Consider the following 8,856-nt stretch of genomic DNA (forward strand, 5'->3'; position numbering starts at 1 on the left):
AACAGAGGGCTTGACTCAGAAGGGCCTGTCAGGACTCTGGAGCAATAGTCTTAAAAGTTCTGGGCACACAGGTGCAGTTACCCTTGGGGGCCTGTCCAACTGTGGCATGAAGCCTGCGGAGCTGGTAGGGTGACTGCCCTGGGTGTCCACAGCAGAGTGGGGCACACAGAGTAAAGGGCACCATTGCCACCTCTCCCCAGCATGGGTGCTCTAGACGAGGTGGTACCATGTTCAGAACACAGAAGGGTGAAAGCCAACAGGAGCCCCCAGGGCAGCCCAAGCCTGGGTGGCAGACCCTTCAGCGCTCAGAGCACTAATTGTGTCCTTGTCCAACATCAGTGAGAGCCACCCCAAATCAGCATGTCAGCACCATTCTGGTGGCCCCATCTTTCATGATTTTGTAAAAGAAATATCTTTCAGTCCAGTGGCTGTGACCTGCTGGCCAGGTGGTCCTCTCAAAACCCTTCTGGCCATGGGTTGGGACAATCCTATGGACAAGAATCACAAAACTGCTCAGGGTAGCTGGTCCATCGCATGCCCTGGCTTAGGAGATGGGGAGAAAGGGGGAGGCCTTGTGGTGCCCCATTCACATGGTGCTGCCTCTTCCTAGGTGGTCCCTTGCATTAAGGCAGGCCTTTTTGCAGGAAGGTTTACACAAGTGTGTGGTCCTCTGAGGCTTGGCGGGGAGCGGGCCATTTTCCCAGATCAAAGGATGGTACTGGCTAGTGGCTTGGTGGCTGTGACAGTCTCAAGGTAGAATGAGACAAGCCCCCGTTTCCTTTCACGGAAGTGTAGTTAGAGCTTCAAAGCATACATTTCTAGAGTCAGACTCAGAAAAGATAAAAGAAGACAAGATAAGCTCCCACTAGAGCAAATAATAGGGTTAAAAGAAACTGCACCCTCTACTCTGGGGCAATAGTGCAACATAACAGGTTGAATGGAAATCCCCAAAGGATGCTCCAATAATCCCATCACAGAGTCCCTGTAGTTAGGAAAGAGAGACTATGATTTCCTTCAAGGATTTCTGAATTCTGGTTTTTCCACTAAGTCATGCTGAAAATCAATGAGCAATGAATTAAGCATTTAACAGAGCTTAGGAAGATGCAAGAGTCACAGAAAAGAAAAATCAGTGAGACTCTAACCCCACCATTTTCTCGGTGGTCCAGCACTGCTGTGGGAGAGGGGGCACATGGTCACGGTGGACCAGACCCATGGAAATCTGTCTCATGTCCTGTCTTTGTGGGATTTTCCCAGTTGACTGGGAAACTGATCCCACCCACTTCAGCATTTCTATGCAAGCCTGTAGACAGACACATGACTTGCATCCCAGATAACATTTCAACAATTAACTGAAATCATTTAGACAGAGTCATAAATGACAGTCAAACCTAGCAGGGCATGGGAGCCCCTCTGGACTTACCATTTGATACACTAATCCCTTGCTAACCACGGGGCTCCACTTCTGAGACATACTGTGACTGGCAAGCTAGAGGAGTTGTAGTATCTCCTAGAAAGTAAAAGAATTCATGGAAAGACAAAAACCAAAAAAAAAAAAAAAAAAAAAAAAGGTGCTAAATATTTTAACTGGAAACAAACAAAGCAAGCAAAATCCCGGATTTGTTGATATTTAAAACTTTCTTCAGGAAGGTACCCTTCTCTTGAATCCTCTTCTTCAATTGTTCAGGAAACACTGGCATAAATCATGTTTACTGAGAGATAGGGTGCCAAAAGTTTTATTCTTAAAAGTCTATATTCTTTTTAAAGGTTAAAACCTGACTTGACTGAGTTAAAATGTAATGTGTTTTGAACTGGCTTTGGCTTTGTTTTCTTTTTTGAAAGATTCAGACAATTGTTCATGTAACTCACCAATTGGCTTCTTCTGAGCCTTGTTGAAGGTGGGGGTTAGAGGTGTCCCACTTTCCTTCATATGTGGTATTAAAAGATGAAACAAATACAATGTCCTTTTTTTTTGTGCTAACTTAATCATCCAACAGATCTGTCTACAAACTCTACAAGAGTTGTATTCTTTTGTTTTTTGGATATTGAACTGAATGAGTATAACATAAAACTTTGAAGATTTAAAAATTTTAGTATAGAAATATGAAACAAAAACTAGGGTTAGTAAAAGGTATGGATACCCTCTGGTTCACTGCTAACATGTACAATGTCTTTGAGAGATTCAGGAAAAGCTCCTTTCCTCCATTTGGGGATACAAATGGCACAAAGCACTACAAGCCCCTTTCCCAGGGCACCCCCATCAGTACGCAATCAACACAACTGTACATGGCGACCCTGATCCTGACAACTCTCTCTAACTTCCCTGCAACTAGCTTCAGCTCACTCCAGCTCTTTCTCTGAGATCTGCTGTTTGCAGACCTCACTGTGAACACAGGGACTGTGTCTTATTCTCCTTGTATCTCTGAAGCCTGATGCAGAACAAGCACTCAACAGATAGTTGTTGGTTGAATGAGTGAATAAATTTAAAAAATACTCAATGCAATTTTTTAAAAAAGGTAAAAGGAGAGGGGCTATGGAAGAAACAATAGCTAACTGTACAAAACATTTTTGTGTCACATGCAAACATTAGAAAACCTTTTTATTCTTGAGGTCAATTACACTACATGACAATACATTGCTATACCGGACTGGTTGGATTTAGAAGAGAATATAAAATGGCCGTGAAGATAGTGGCAGATCATTAGGTGTTCATTTCTAAGGGTTTGGAGTGTAAGGGCCAGAAGTCTGCCTTGCTGATTTTCTTTTTTCATCTTGTGAGTGGTTAGTATTATGCTTTGAAAGAGTGTAATTTAGGCTTGGCAGCAATCAGTTGCAGAACACCATTACCCTAACATTTCTAGAAAAAAAAAAAAAAGGTTCTAGGAAACTTGCTCTTTAGAATTTCTCAAGAGTCAGCTGGAGCCTACACATAGGATTTCAAGCAAGTTTAGTTGATATGCATCTTTTCCTTCCTCTTCTAATTCTAGCACCCAAAATTGAGTGTCCCAAGATGTTAACAACAGAAAGAACTTGGAGTAGACACTGACAAATAGGCTGTAAACAGGAGCTGGTAGAAGGATAAATCAGATGGCCTCGGGACCCTTGCATTTCTTATTTCTATGACACTGTTGACTCTAGTCGCCTGTTCCCATGTGTAAAGAGGCAATTTTAGTTTTGGTGGAAAAGCAGCAAATGCTGTCCATTTCCATGAGTTGGAGTACAGCCCAGGTCCAGTCTAGCAAGACTTTGCCTCCAAGGCCAGCCGAGGCCCTCAATGCCAGCCCAAGACTGGGAGCCTCCTGGATGGTTGGCCTTGTAAGCTAACAGCTTCACAGAACACTCTCCTGTACACAAAACGGTGATCTGATTCAAAGGGAGCAAAGTGCTGTTAAACACTTTCAACCGTTAAAACCAAAACATGCAGTTTCTTCACCAATTGACCACAACTTAACTTTCTGAAATGAAAGATTCACATTCATTCAGCTCATGGGTCAACAGTCAGTCAAGCTGTTGAAATAATGACGTTGCAAAAGCAACCCTGAAATATCCTGATTTTAAAAAAAAGCAGCTTATTTCTCCTCACGAGGTAGAAGGTGCATTTCTATTTCCTTTAAACTGGATACACGTTAAACCAGGCTCCCAAAAGAATGAAATATCATTAACAAGATTTACCCAAGAGCTACCCAAATAGAAAAACGACGTGTGCAATGATCTGTTTTGCAGGAACGAGGCTGAACCAAACATCTGTTAGGCTTTCCTCCCTTCCTTCTCCCCTCCCCGATGGTTAATGACATCTGAAGCGCTTAAGCTTTGCACATTCCTTCACTAATTAAATTCCTGCAAAGCTGTCTCATGAATCAGGTGCTTTGTGGAGCAGGAACACAGACCCCGCTTTTGTGTCACTCGTGCCTGCTTCAGTACAGGTAGGAGCTGATGGGGCACTTGGCCAGCTCAAGACCCTTTTCCAAAACGTCTTAGGAGTCCTGTTTTTCCCAAAGACTTTTCCTTTGCTTTTTTTATTACCTGGCTCATCAAAACTAAATGGACAAAAATAAATGAGGAGTTAAGGGGCCTTCAAGAATGCACAAGTACTAATTTTTCAGGGGACAGGGACATTTCAGCAACTCAAGTGGAAATAAAGGGAAAGGGAGCTGCTTTTTCCCAAAGAGATGGCCTGCTGTTTCAGATTCATTCATTCATTCATTCATTCATTCATTCAAAGAGTAAATACGCATTGAGCACCCTTTCTATGTCTTTTCTCTACTGGGCCTTAAAGTTAAGGACAGGCTCAGTCTCCACCCGTCATGGAGCATCCATTCTACATCTCAGACCTAAGGACCTTTTGTCCAAAACCAGAAAACAGTGGGATCCTTCCATGATCAGGAGGTGATACGGTCCTTGATGAGGCAGGAGTACTACAGAAAGGAGTTTCCAATTGATGGATTCCCTGGGTCAGGGACCCTGGGGCACTGGATTTACCTTAACGAAAAGTGACTATTAAGTACATGGTATGTGTTATGGAATTAATGCTGAAAGTTACCTCTTATTTAATGCCTGTTATACACAAGGCGCTGTGCTAGGCACTTTATGTGAATTCTCTGTATCTTCATATCAGCTTTTCAAGATAGTGGATTTTCCCTCATTCTGCAGTTGGGGAAACTAATTCTTAAAGAAGTTGAATATCTAAGGTTGTAGGTCCAGCTAATTCTAAAGTTCTTTCTACTTTTTACTTTTATTTTGTATTACTTTTATTATTTTGCATTATTTTTATTTTGTATTATTTGTGTTTGAAGATAGGATTGGTTACTTACAACTATGACACTACACAAAGCAATGTTGTACGTGATGACAGGTGACGCCCACTCCAGCATTCAGGGAAGTCTCTGCAGTGGAGATTTGATAGCAGGGAACAGGATCAGGTGGCAAGACGCAGGAGTGGCACCACGAAATTATTTTCATCAGGGAAAATCAGGTAAGCAGGGACAGGAAGGCATAACGAGCAGCAACTGTTTCAAACCCCCTCCAACTCTCCCCAAACCCTTTCTCTTCCAGGCTTGCTCTCTCCTTCACAGAGAAAACAGACACCACCAACCTTCCCAGAGCAAGAGGTCCTGAACACACACCCTCACTGGCATCGGCTCTGTCCTCCTTCCCTCTGTGACTTCACAGGTGCTCAGTCTGACTCACTGAGACCAAAGCTCCCATCTATGTTCCCGAGCCATTAAGTAAACAGTGATCCTCTGCTGTGGCTACACTTTTATGACTGAAGGACTAGACTAGACACATGAGTGGTGGTAACTAGTCGGAAATAGAGTGGCTGCTCCACTCTCTAACCTTATTGCTCATAACTTCACCCAAGCAGAGCCACCTACACGCCCCTCTGTGCTCCATGTACCTTCATGCTCCAGCGGCTTTGCCATAGTTTTTCTCACTTCTACCTCTTGTCCACTTTGCTGATTTCTACTAGTTCTTCAAAACTTAGCTCAATGGGCACAATATAGGCTGGGATAAAGAAAATTTTAAATTATGATAGCTTAGATACATGGATTTATGTTTTTTCATATAAAGGGAATCCAGTGATTGGCAGTCTAGAGTTGTATGGTTGGTACCATGATCATTAGGGACTCAGATTGTTTATATTGTTTTGTTCTGCCATCAGTCTTTGGAGCCTATTCTCAAGTTTACCTAATGGTACAAAGTGGCTGCTGGAGCTCCAGCTAATACATCTACATTCCAGATGGGAAGAAAGAAGCAGGGAAAGCAAAAAGGACAATTTTTAGCTGTCTGTTTTCCCTTTTAAGAAGTCTTCCTGATAAACTGATCAAAATGTCCATTTACATCTCACTGGTCAGAATTTAGTCACATGATCACTAGGGAGACTAAGAAATGTAATCTCTCATCTGAGCGGATTGCCATACTGAATAAAAACAGGCATTGGGTCAATAAGGAAGGGAACGGATATTGAGTGGTATTTAGGCAACTAGGAGTCTTTGCCTAAATACCACCTTCTCTTGTGAGCCTTCCTGAGTCACTTTCTTCTTGCTCCCTGCAGCTGTGAGGCAAACTTCTCTGCATTCCTTTGCACTCTCCGCAGGCCTCTGCAGTGATACATATTATATCACATTGTCATCATCTGGTTTGCTTGTCTCTCCTCCAGGAACTCTGAACTTTCTGATGACAGGTACCATCTCCATCATACATGAATCTCCTAGCTCAGGACCCAGGATATTAATCCCTAAATAATTTCTCATATTATGGCATAATTCTGAGCATCTCCTACGTCTGAGTTTTCCACTCATTTTTCTTAGAACATTGGTATTTTCACAGAGAAAACACTAAAAATATCTGGAAGGTTATTCCAAAGTGCTACATGCTACCACTGTGATTGGTGCCAGTTTTAGAGGAAGGAGCACATGGTTTTGAAACCAAACTTAAAATAGTATTGAAATGCTGATTCCAATTTCCACTCAAATAGGTCATTTCTCCTGTATCTGTTACTAGGGAACTGCCCAGAGTGTGATGGGTGGCAAGGACATTATGGTCAGGCAGCTACAATTGAAAGGGACCAGAACATAAATTTAAACCAATCTTCTTTTAAATTACACTTTCATTTTTGACAAATGCAAATGTTTGGGGGAAAAAAATGAGACGGCTGCTAAGAACTCGATGGAAACATGGTCTCATAGCTCAAATGAAGTCACATTTTAATTATACTTCTAAGTCGGGCTCTGTCATTTTGTGGGAAGAGGAAATAAGAACATTTTAGATGAAATATTGAGGGCCAACACACAAGGAAATCATGCTAATGTGACATAAAAGCTTTAAGAACTGTGTTGTAGGATGCCGTCTGACACCATGGCATCCTCAGTGACTCCCTACGCTTCCTGTTTTTTGTCTTTCTCCCAAGTCTGTTTCCTTCTTACCATCAAGCTCACACAGGCCGTGAGGACAGTGATTTGGATGCAGCAATAACCTCCTGCCAAAACATGCTACCTCCTCACCCTTCACTTCCCACCTTCTCCCCAGTCCTTCCCACCCACCCCATACCTCTCACTGCCTTGTATGGGTCTTAGCCTCTTACCCCTCTACATGTGAGAGTTCCCTCAATCCAACCACATTGTCCGTCACTTCTTACACTTCTTCCTCTTCCTCCAGGACCTAGTCCAGACCTCAGCTGGCACCATGTGGACCAAATATTTGTGGACTGACTGACTTGGAGATGATGAAACCATTAAGCACAGCAGGCACGGACATACGGCCCCCAAAACTTCTAAGGGGGCCTATGAATATGGTTTAATTTTCATTTCTTTTAAAATCAGAAGCAAAAAACTGACTATAATCATAATGAATATATAGTAACAAATCCAGACTGGATTATATTCATCTCTTTACTAACACAATCATAAAATATAATTTTCAACATATTGCAAAAATTCTGGAATGGCCCTATGAAGACAAAGGTGTCTAGAACCCTTGAAAGTCATAATGAGGCCTGGAACTAATTTTTCAGAGCCTAGTAAATCAAGGTAAAGTTAGGCGCCAAAAAATGCTTTTTGAGTGCTTATTTTTGATGCGAGTTTTCCTTGCACAGTCTCCATCTCTGAGATTTTTATGTTGCTCCAGTGCTGATCACTTGTCCAGAAAGTGTGAAGGCTTCTTCCTGGCTTTGATAAATCGATGGATATGGAATGTGACATGTTACTGTGTTATTTTGTTCACACAATCGCCTCTTTGATGGCTCAGTAAAAGGTGGAGGAGAGAAACTTCTTATGATATCTCTAAAATATACAACCACGTTCAGTCTGTGTGTTTAAAGACATAAAGTTCCCTTTCCAGTTTCTAAAACTCTAATTTCTGTGTGTCGGGGCCAAATGGAATGTGTTTTAGCCAGCTCTTGGGTAAACACAGAAACGTAATCTTTCCTCTCTGAGAGCCGAGCCAGCCTCACACACCGCATCTGTGTGGGTAATGTTTATTTAAGCATGCAAGAATTAGGACTTAAAACTTGTCTGAAAGCACTGGTGGGTGTTTTTCCTAAAGCACCCAAGTCTAATGATTTGAGAATTTACAATATTTTTAACCTTCAGACAACTTTTCCTTCCAGGTAATTTATATTCAACTGGAGTTGGAAATTAAGGAAATAATAACTGCACTTCCTTTCCTCTTGTTTTTGGTGGAGGGGGAGGGTGATGTAAAAGATACTCTTTGAAGCACTGACATTATCTTGCAATTAGGAGTTTCACTTCTTTTTACCTAAACATAATTATCTCTAACCCAAATAAAATCTGGAAGATAAGTTGACCTTTTTCTTTGCGCTGTAAATTATAATCAAGGCCATCAATTGCTGCTTTATTCCATTAATTAATTTGTTTTTTTTTCTGTCAAAATGTCACCTGACCCTTTCTAATGTTATAGCCAATTTACATAATTTGAAGCCACTTAAGCAGTTACCTCAATAGTCAGTTTTGTATCTTCATAAACCCTCTGTGACTTAACTTCTCTATTCTTGGAGGCTTCCTTCTCCTGGCCCTGGAATGCCAGCATGAGAATGATTCTGAAATATCATCTGGCCTAGTCCCGTGCTTCCGGGGGGGCAAGCAGCCCACAGATATTCATCGGGAATGAAGGGATGACCCTTCTTATCCTGAAGGCCAGGGATTCCGATGCCACACTCTCCTCCATGGCGTTTTCTTGTTTAACTGCCCTGACCATTAAGAGGAGTCCTCCTTTGAGCTTAGCCAAGAATCTCTTCAGTCCTCCTCCTTCACTGAGTTTGTCCTTCACAAATACGAGGAATTACTTCTCAACATCTTGCTAAACAGGTTCTTCTTAAACCGGAAGTCCAAGTGAAGTCACACT

General features: G+C 42.0%; 1 long non-coding RNA gene across 1 annotated transcript; it reads left to right on the plus strand.

The window, feature by feature from the left end:
• Window positions 1-3,846: 3,846 nt before the first annotated feature.
• On the plus strand, window positions 3,847-8,350 carry LOC116663876. The gene is made up of 3 exons (XR_004320238.1): window positions 3,847-3,920; window positions 4,791-4,969; window positions 7,153-8,350. It is a non-coding gene; the product is annotated as an uncharacterized LOC116663876 (long non-coding RNA).
• Window positions 8,351-8,856: the final 506 nt, after the last annotated feature.

The sequence above is a fragment of the Camelus ferus genome, chromosome 5 (genome assembly GCF_009834535.1).
Source record: "Camelus ferus isolate YT-003-E chromosome 5, BCGSAC_Cfer_1.0, whole genome shotgun sequence".
NCBI lineage: Eukaryota > Metazoa > Chordata > Mammalia > Artiodactyla > Camelidae > Camelus > Camelus ferus.